This window comes from Balaenoptera acutorostrata, chromosome 6, assembly GCF_949987535.1.
Source record: "Balaenoptera acutorostrata chromosome 6, mBalAcu1.1, whole genome shotgun sequence".
Lineage (NCBI taxonomy): Eukaryota > Metazoa > Chordata > Mammalia > Artiodactyla > Balaenopteridae > Balaenoptera > Balaenoptera acutorostrata.
Genome location: NC_080069.1, coordinates 77,276,836 through 77,287,337, shown reverse-complemented (window position 1 = coordinate 77,287,337; position 10,502 = coordinate 77,276,836). Strand labels below are relative to the sequence as shown.

The 10,502-nt window shown below is 46.1% G+C and overlaps 1 protein-coding gene across 5 annotated transcripts in view; it reads left to right on the top strand.

Moving 5' to 3' along the window:
• The first annotated feature begins 467 nt into the window (after positions 1 to 467).
• CEMIP2 (cell migration inducing hyaluronidase 2) overlaps positions 468 to 10,502 on the top strand; it is an 80,496-nt gene continuing 70,461 nt past the window's right edge. For 2 of the 5 annotated variants that reach the window (XM_057548514.1, XM_007182259.3), the window contains exon 1: positions 1,104 to 1,608. The gene's annotated coding sequence lies outside the window, so the exon portion shown is untranslated. The other 3 variants (XM_057548511.1, XM_057548513.1, XM_057548512.1) reach the window with 3 other exon arrangements.

Here is a 10,502-nt window from a genome sequence, read left to right as displayed (position 1 = left end):
GGGTGTGTCATGGTTACAGGACTGAGTTTTTATGAAAAGGGTGGAGAAAAAAGAAAAGAGCAACCCTGAAAACTGAACAATCTATCTGTACAGTATTCCCTGAAAAAGCTCCCTAGCGGGAAAACTTACAATTCCGGATTAAGTGGCGGATGGCGACAGCCTGGATTTGGCAGTCCTGCTGCTGTCACTAGCCCGGGACCTCGTAGGCCTGAGTGATAAAACCCCGGCCGCGCCCTCAGCGGGAGCCAAGCTTTGCCTCAGTGAGAGCAGCTCCAGCTGTGGTGGCGGCCAGGCTATTCCAGCCCTAGTGTGGGTGTCCATGGAGAGGTACATCGGAGTTGGGGTGGGCGGGGGAGTGGCCTGCAGCGCCACTCCTGCAAGTGGCAGCCACTCCAGAGTGGCGCGGGCAGGGGGCGTGGGGAGACGTAGGTATATTTATTCTGGCTTGAGAGCAGGATGCTGGGACCGCTCTACGCTGCCGGAGGAGCTGTCCTGAGTCGAGAGCAGACTGTTCTCCCGGAAAGGCTAAGAAACCAGCGCCGGTGATTGGCCAGGTGGGGGCAGCCGTGATGCGGTGGCCGAACGCACAGGAAAATTTCGGGAGTTGTGGAAGTCCCTTTGGGGATGCTGGGGCACAGTTTGGCTCAGCCAGGAGCGATGAAGGGGCATGTCCAGCTCAGCCGTGAGATGTTGGGGCGCAAAGTCAGGCTCCCCCGGGAGGTGATAGGGGTATAATGTCCAGGTCAGCCTTGGAGTGATGGGGGGCGCAGTGTCAGGCTCAGCCGGGAAGTGATGAAGGTGCAGAGTCAAGCTCAGCTGGGAGGTTATGGGGGCTCAGGGTTAGGCTCAACCTGGAGTTGATGGGTGCCGCAGCGTGGGGCGCTGCTTGGGGGGGCCTGCTTCGGCAACCGGGCAGTCAGGTGCTGTTCCTGGGCGCCGCAGCGAGAGGCGCTGAGCGCCGGCGTTCGCAGCTCGCACTGAGCTGGGGCAGCGGGAGGAGCCCTGCGCGGTCACCGCCTCCTCCGGCCGCAGGCTCCTCCTCTCCCCCCGCCTTCTTCGTCTCGCCTGCCCGAGCGCCCAATCAGCAGCCCTCGGCCCCGCAGAGCCGGGTTGCTTGTCTGGGCGGCGGAGGCTGAGCGCGACCCAAGCGAGCCGCGGCGCCCGCCGACCAGGGACAGGCGGGACTCCCGGAACCCCGCTTTGCCCCGCGCGGCCGCCCCCTCTTCATTGCCGCGCGGACGCTTCGGCCCGAGCCGCCCGGGCCACGATTCTCCTCCTCTTCCTCTCGGAGGGGAAGGAACGGAGACGGCGGAGCAGCTGCTCCGGAGAGAGCGAGCCGAGGCCCTTGCCCCTGAGGCTCGGGACTGGAGGAGGAGGAGGCGGAGGCGGAGGGAAGTGCGCGTCATTCCCGGGAGGAGAGTTTCACCTCCAGGCAGAGGCTGCGGCTGCCAGTTGCGTAAAAGCGGCAGCGGCGGCGGGCCGGGGCTGGAGGGGCTCCCTGACCATGGAGGGACGATCCAGACCAGGGGACGCCAGGAGCTCGGCTCTGTCTCTTTGGACTGCTGTGTAGGCACCTGAATTAGCCGACGCTAAGCGGGGGAGGGGAAGGTAAGAAGCAACGGGGTCACCAGCACCCCCACCTCTCCGCCCTGCCTCCCTTGCTGCCCGCTGGGGGCCACTGCCAGGACGCGGACCATGGTCCTCCGCTCCTTCCCGGCTCCCGGCAGTCAGGCATTGGGGCATTTCTATTGAAACGGCAGAATCCTCCCGCCTCCCACAGCACCCTCCCGCCCTCCCCCCGCGCGCCGCCTTTCTCCTCTTTGGATTAGGAGTAACAAGACTCCCCCGAGTAAGTCCTGTCCATAAGAAAGGGTCTTTGGGAACCACATCTTGATTTCTTTCTCTTCCTCGCTCTTTTCATTGCTTTTACGGGGAAGCAAACAATGGACCTTTGAAAGTCGGTGTGAACAGTCTTAAACTTTCTGGAGAGGGCTGGCTTGGGGGAATAAACCCCACAGGAAGCCGACTACAGTGAAAGGTTGGTGGAATGTGCATTGCAGTTTCGGCTTCAGTGAGTACGCGTTTGGGGTGATCTTTGTCTCTTTATTACCCTGGGTTGGTGCTCTCCCCCCACCCCGGTCTCCCACCCCAATTTCTTTTAGTTAAGGTAAGGCGACTCTTTAAGATCTATTGCAGCTTTCTTTAAAGCTGGGGAAAGGCTTAGACTGGCCCCCACTTCCAGCTTTCCTCTGCAAAGTTGGGAGGTCTTGGCAAAGCAAGGGGGTCCGGCTCTGTGAGGACCCCTAAGTGCTGCGGTTAATGCTGGTTGCTACACCCCTTGTAATAAAACCAAGGTTCTGACGTCCCTGGATGCTCTCTGCTGAGGGTTGATTTGTGTCCCCAGATTTCCCGTGGAGCGGAAGCCGCTCACTTAAATTCTCCGCGTTAGGTTAGAAAAACAGACTTTGATATATGTCTCCTTTCATCAGCAGTAAGGGTTAAGGATAGAGTGCTTAATAATTTTAAGAACTTTCATTCCGCACAGGAGCCACTCACTGGCTTGTGTTCACTCCCCTTGTTTCAGTGTGACTGTGATGCGATGTTGCATAATTGCACGTGTTGAGGGTGTGCAGATACTATCTTCGTGAGCTCTTCCCAGTACAAAGTGAGAAGAATTTAGAGGAAGGGGGATGTAGGGAGGTTTCACCTGAGCTGAGTGAGAACTGAGTCCTCAAAGCAGCCAGGCTTACCTGTTGGAAATGTCTCTGTTTTAAAAACAAATACATTTAGGTTCTGATGAACCTAGGGGCAGGGCAGGAATAAAGACGCAGAGGTAGAGAATGCACTTGAGGACACCGGCAGGGGGAAGGGTAGGCTGGGATGAAGTGAGAAAGTAGAACTGACATATACACTACCAAATGTAAAATAGATAGCTAGTGGGAAGCCGTTGCCTCACACTGGGAGATCAGCTCCGTGCTTTGTGACTACCTAGAGGGGTGGGATAGGGAGGGAGGGAGGGAGACACAAGAGGGAGGAGATTTGAGGATATATGTACATGTATAGCTGATTCACTTTGTTGTACAGCAGAAACTAACACAACATTGTAAAGCAATTATACTCCAATAAAGATGTTAAAAAAATAAAATAAAAACAAATACATTTAAAATATTTAGCCTTATGGTTCTTTGGTTGTCTAGAAAAGAGCTATTAATGTTTGTTTGACCCTTGAAGGAAACTTGCTATTTTCAAAATTGGTCTGGGCATCATACTTTGGTTGTGTCTTTGATTAGCTATGCAAAGGGTTCTTTTGAGTTTGCATTTCTGGGCAAAGCAGAAGATAGTGCACTTCCTCTGCTTAGTAAACATTGGGTAGCACATTTTGGTGCTTTATCCTTTACATTAAAACCACTCCTCAATTTTCTGTGTACCTGCACTACAGGATGTGTGTGTGTGTGTGTGTGTGTGTGTAACTGGAAGTCTTGTCTTGTGGTTTTCAGTTCAGTCCACCTGATGCTGTCTTATCTGAATGTGTTTACAGGCCCAGAAAAGTAAGGTTAGAAGTGAATTCTGAGTCATCACCTGTTTCCCTTTTACAGTCTGAATGAGCAAGCAAGGTGAGGACTGGGAACTGTGTATGTGTGTGTGGACAGGAAAATTGAATCAGTAAATTCTTACATGGTACTTGTTTAGATTTCCTTTGTCACAGCTAATTGTCTGAGTAAAAGTCTCTTTTTTTTTTTTTTTAAGGATTATTGGGGTTTTTTTTGTTTGTTTATTTATTTATTAATTTTGGCTGCATTGGGTCTTGGTTGCTGCACGCAGACTTTCTCTAGTTGGGGCGAGCAGGGTCTAGGCGAGTGGGGGCTATTCTTCGTTATGGTGCGCGGGCTTCTCATTGCGGTGGCTTCTCTTGCTGCGGAGCATGGGCTGTAGGCGCTCAGGCTTCAGTAGTTGTAGCACGTGGGCTCAGTAGTTGTGGCTTGTGGGCTCTAGAGCACAGGCTCAGTAGTTGTGGCGCACGGGCTTAGTTGCTCTGCGGCATGTGGGATCTTCCTGGACCAGGGCTCGAACCCGTGTCCCCTGCATTGGCAGGCAGATTCTTAACCACTGCGCCACCAGGGAAGTCCCATAAAGTCTCTTTTCTTGATTTGGCCTATAACCCCTCAAATTTTCAAAAGTCAGGAAACTTTCACAACAGGAAACCAGAATGGGGCAACACCTCATTCATGTTCTAATAGACATATCAAGCCTGTTCTCAAACAACTATCTTGGAAATGAAGAGGAAACAAAGCAGAGAGTAAGGTAGTCTTGTGGGCCATTTCTGAATTTGAAAAGTTACTACTTACTAGCTATGTGCCTCTGGGCAAGTTTCTGAAATTGAGAATGATGAACCACATGTCAGAAAGAGAAAATTTAAATTATCATTGTCAAATTAACAGTTTTAGACTCACATGGGATGCTGTATATAAATGTGTACCTTGTAAAGTGCTGTAAAATATTTATGAGTATTGTATCATCCACCCACCCACCATCCCTTCAGCTAACAATTATCAATCACCTATTGTGTGTCAGGCTTTCTGGAAGCAATCTGATTGCCCACTCTTTGTGGAGTGTTCTTTTTGGTAGGGAGAGGGAGTTGGATGAAGTGGTTGAAATTCGAGAGGTCACAAGGAGCAAAGATAGGGACTTCCCTGGGGGTCCAGTGGTTAAGACCCTTGCTGCCAATGCTGGGGGCGCGGGTTCGATCCCTGGTCAGGGAACTAAGGCCCCACATGCCTCGAGGCCAAAAAAAAGACCCCACAAAATACAAGGAGCAAAGATAACCTGGTGGCTTCCATCTATAAAGAAAGATAAAACGATCTCTGCTGCTGAAGAAATGAGTCTATTCAGGTACAAAAGGAAATGAACAATTAGAAAGCCCAGTAAGTGTTTGGAGAATTATGCATAGAATGCTTTAAGAACCCAGAGGAGGATCAGATTGGGAATGGGAGGGGGAAGCAATTTAGTGAAAAATAAAATTTACTAAATCAGACATAATAGTAGGGGCTGAAAACTGGTGTTAGAGGTACCATTTTGAAATGTAAAGATTGGAGGACTTGAAGTCAGAATTGAGTTTAAAACAGAGCTCTGACAATTGTTAACCATTTGCTTATTGGGCAGATCCCCAAATTCTTCACATATTGTTTCTTCATCTGTAAAATAACTTTATGGAATTCTTTGAGGATTAACTTTGATTTAATTTACTGTGTATATGATAAAGTACCATACAAGCTAATGCTGTTTGGTACTTTCAAAATATGTTCTTTTTAAAAGCTGTAAATAGATACAGTTTATAACTTAGTCTAATTGGTCTCAGTCACAGATTTCTATTTTATTGGCCCTTTTCTGAGTGTGCTGAATCCCATCTTGAGTGCAAGTCTTCAGCTGTTGTCATATGGTGAGTCTCACTTGTTCAGGCATCTTCATCTCAGCCATAGGAAATCTTTTCATCGCTTTTGGGTTGTGAACACTAATTAGAAGGATGGGCTGCCTAGTACAGTACATCAGTTGAGAGGGGCTTGTCTGGGTCTGTACTGTAACTTCCGCACTCTCCTCCCTCCCTCCCAAGTCAGGCTAGTCCTACTGTTTGTCTTGATCCTAACAAAATGAATATAGAAAAGGGAGAAGAAAGGACAAGAAAAACTATACATTTACATTTTTGAGACCATGAAAATCACCCTTAATAGTTTTCTCCATTTGTATAGAGGTGTAATTTTCAACTATACTATTTATATAAAGAAAGGCTGTGCTCTCAATAGCAACAGCTGCTGTCTAGGTGAAACTTGAATCTGTAAGCAGTACTTGCTTTATTTAATACACTTGCCTTAATTCTCCACTTGAAATGGACTTAAGCTCATCTGACATTTTAATAAATTGCCTTTGATAGAAATCCATACTCAGATATTTAAAACTGCCATGTTAAATGTGACTTTTTGGGGGAAGGGTGGTATGACTATAAATCAGTTCGCAGGACAGTTACACGTGCTGAATCTTAGCATGCAGTTTGAATGGGCCTCAAAAATAATATTAAAATGAGGAAGTTGAGACCCAGAGAGGCTAACTAATTAGGTAAGGTCATGTAGTAAAGTAATGGCTGAGCAGGGACAAGAACCCCTTTGTCCCTATTTCCAGCCAGCATTTTTTTTCTCTCCAGTATACTCTAATTTGTTACTCTTTGGTTTTGTTAGCAATTTAGTTATTTTAATGTTTTAATAGTGAAATAATTTGCATTCGGGCTTAGAAACCCACTGCGCCCAAGTTTAAGGCAGACACTATACCTTCTGTTTTGTTTGGGAGAATCTAGATACGATATGGTGCACAGAGTGGGGTGAAGCTACTTGTAATAAATTTATCAGATAAGGAACTAAGTGTAAAAGTAATGTTAACTTTACTTGCATTTTCTATAAATAGTCTACTAATTTAAAATATTGTCGAAGTGCACATTTTTTAAAAGAAGCAAGTTCTTCTGAGTAAGAAACATTACTCAGATTTGTGTTGTGAAACATATGATAAAAGCATATTAGAAATAGGTTTGCATGTTCTTTTGTTTTTCCCGTACTTGCTTTGGGAAGCCTTTAATGATGGTTGTTAGAAACTGCCCAGCAAATATTTTGTTACATTCCCAAGATGTACAAGGCACTGTGCAAGTTGCTGTGAATGATACAAAGATGTGTGAGGCATAGGATCTTTATTAAAATGTCTCTTGGGCTTCCCTGGTGGCACAGTGGTTGAGAATCTGCCTGCCAATGCAGGGGACACAGGTTCGAGCCCTGGTCTGGGAAGATCCCACATGCCGCGGAGCAACTAGGCCCGTGAGCCACAATTACTGAGCCTGCGCGTCTGGAGCCTGTGCTCCACAACAAGAGAGGCCGCGATAGTGAGAGGCCCGCGCACCGCAATGAAGAGTGGCCCCCGCTTGCTGCAACTAGAGAAAGCCCTCGCACAAAAACGAAGACCCAACACAGCCAAAAATAAGTAAATAAATAAATAAAAATTAAATAATGTATAAAAAAAAAATGTCTCTTTACAAAAAGTGAAACAGACTCAAAGCTGTGTATGACTTAAAACTCAGAATTGCTATCTCCCAGCAAATCAGTCCTTTGATCTAGTAGGCAAATCTGCTCTGAAATTGTTATTATTAGACTAACCAGACTTGTAACAAGATATTTATTTTCATTACCTGGTGACAAGTGATAAACCTTTCACTTTATTTACTTGATCAGGGCTTCATCTTAGTTTGGACAATAAGTAAAACTTTGGCAGCATTCGATGAGATTCTATATTATGAAAAGTTTGCCTAGGAGAGCTTGTGGCAGTCTTAGCTTTAATGTATTTTAAAAATGACTTTAGGGCTTCCCTGGTGGCGCAGTGGTTGAGAGTCTGCCTGCTAATGCAGGGGACACGGGTTCGAGCCCTGGTCTGGGAAGATCCCACATGCCGCGGAGCGACTTGGCCCGTGAGCCACAACTGCTGAGCCTGCGCGTCTGGAGCCTGTGCCCCGCAACGGGAGGGGCCGCGATAGTGAAAGGCCCGCGCACCGCGATGAAGAGCGGTCCCCGCACCGCGATGAAGAGTGGCCCCCACTTGCCGCAACTAGAGAAAGCCCTCGCACGAACCGAAGACCCAACACAGTCAAAATAAATAAATAAATAAATAGAGTAACTATTAAAAAAAAAAAAAATTGGAAAAAAAAATGACTTTAACGTTGCATAGAAGTGCGACTGGAACATTGTTTTTGCCTGAAAATGTTGCAGTTTAAGACAATCCATATTGAGCAACTGAGAAAAGAATTGTCCTCATTGACTCTGAGTTTGATGTTAGTATCTTAAAACATATGCATATTCACCACAAACTAGGTGTCGTGTCTGATTACTAAGTCTCTCCGAAGAGTGAAATTATTATTGATTTGGGGGCTCTTGCCTAATTACTGGCTTGTGCTTGGAGACTACAAGCCTTATCTTATCATAATGGTCTCTGCTAGTGGTGACTCACTTCCCTGAAGAATGAGTGAGGTTTTTTGTTTGTTTGTTTGTTTGTTTTTTAACACACAATGAGGTTGGAAAATTCATTATTAACATTTAAGGGATTGGAAAGATTAAGTTTAGCACAAGGACAAATGCCTGATTCCAGTTACAGAAGAAATGAGAAAAATGAGTCATCTTTTAAAAATTGTGCCTAAAAAAACCCCCCACACATACCATTGTTTTTAATACCGCCAGTGCCACCACTATAAAGTCAACGTTGTATGAGGATTTAAAAAATATTGTACTTCATTAATGCAAAAGATATGGCTTTAATTGTTCAATAGGTGCTTGGTGATAGCCATTCCCCAACCATCCAATGCCATGTACTCAGACAGAATGAAGTGCTAGTAATGTTGAGAAGCTAGCAATTTGGTAGCAAGTGGGCTGTGTATAAAGGTATAGGTGAAAAGGCCAAATGAGAGATAAATCGTCTTATCCGCATGATTAATGACATCTTTTGATGGATATTAGTTTCTGCTTGCCCAAGTGCCTGTCCTTACCATATGGCCCCCCTTCACAGTATATGGTCAGTTCATGGATAACCTTCCCCAGCTGCCTGGTTACCATGTCGTCTGAACTTGGCTTTAGCCTTAAAGCATTTCTTCTTGCTCCCTGTTTGTGCTTGTCCTCATCACTTGAGCTCATTACTCAGCCCCTGTTTACCTGTCCTGCTCCTGCTGGCAGTATTCTATCCCTGTTCAGCCATGCGAAGTCCAGCCTCTGCTCCGGTGCTGAGTAATTGCTCGTTCACTGGGGGTCCTGCCTTTTGACTCTCTGGTACCCCTGAATTTGACAAATGTCAAGGAGACTATGGAAGGCGTGTAATATGGTCCCTATGGTAGGCCTAGGTTTCACAAGCCCTAGGAGGACAGGGACTGATTTTTTTGTATTTTGGCCAGGGACTCAGGAACTCATCTGCAGGTGACACCTGCCAGCCAGCCTTCTGGAGTCTACGAAAGACATCATGAGTTTGTTGTTTTCTCCCTATATTGGTTATTGTTGGGCAGTGTGTTGTCATTTTAGGGGCAGAGTTCAGTGGTAGATTTTAGTTCACACATGCAAAGGAAGGTATTAGTAGTAGTCTGATGGTATACATTTGGGTAAGTAAGTTTGGGATTTAATAAAATCAGGCTGTCACCCCTTTAGACACCCCAGCCCAGTGTCTTTGCCTCAACATATATTGTAATTACTTGTTTACCTGTGTCATCGTCTGACACACACCGCCCCCCCCCAACGCTAGGCTATGCGCTTCTTGAAGGTAGAGATCATGTATATTTTTTGCACCACTGGGTCCCAATCATCTAGCAAAATCCTTGTCTCATAAGCAATCCCCAAACCTGAACGCATTCCCTGTTTGGTAAGGCTTTTCTCTTAAATATACTGTATGAAAAATAGACTATGTGTTGTAGGTTAAAAAAAATATATACATTTGGATTCTGATCCTGCCCCTGCCATTAATAGAAACTTTGCTTTGATGTTGGATTGAGTAGCCTGGATCACTTCAGTCTGGGCATCTCATTATTCATCTGGGATGTTTCTTAGTTTGAAAGGCATGTCAAAACATACTTGGTATATGTTTCCTACTGTCACTGCATTTTGATGTCTGTATATCACTGGATCATAAACTTTTGGTACACCTATACTTATTTATCAAACACATCTCTGTTGTCTTTTCTTTTTTCCCCACCTTTCAACATTCTACCAACATGACTTTCTTGAATTTTTCTTCTGGAGAAGCATCTTAAAGCTTTGTCCCTGGCACTCGGCAGAGAATGCAGCCCACAGGCAGCTCTGCCCTTTGCTATGACCTTAATTAAATCAGCCTCCCTCAGGTCAGACTTAGGCTTTGGTTCTTTCTTTCGAAGGCCAGCTGCAAGGCTGATGACATGCCTGCGTCCGCCATTGTGTGCCTCTGCACAGCCATCCGTCACTGTCAGCAGGTTGGGAGTCTCTCTGCTGTGTCCTCCCAGCCAGTGGGGAAAAAGGGCGAAGGGGGATGGTCTAAAGACCCTTGAGAGGGAGGGGAGAAAAAAGAACAGCTTTCAGTAGAAAGAATTAAGGAGAAAAAGGAATCTGAGGAATAATAGTCGGAAGAAAGGAAACAGACGTGAAGAGCAGAGAACTGGTAGGTAACATGACCCTCTCCTTCTCTCTCCAATTTTCCAAGTTAAAGAACAATCATCCTCTAGTTTTGCTTATCCTTTAGTTCTTTACTTCTACCCAGAGGCCTACGTACTTTGCTCTTTTTTAAAAATTTTGTTTTTGATTGGGCGAGGAGTGTGAGATATTGTTCAGTTGTCACCCTTTCTACCCGCCTTGGTCTGTAGATCTGTATTTTTGCCCCTTTTGTTTCTCTTTTGTTTCCCGGGATAATGTTCTCCAGTCTTTTCGCTCTATCAGCCATCTTGGCTTTAGGGTCAAGCATTGCTTTTCACGGAC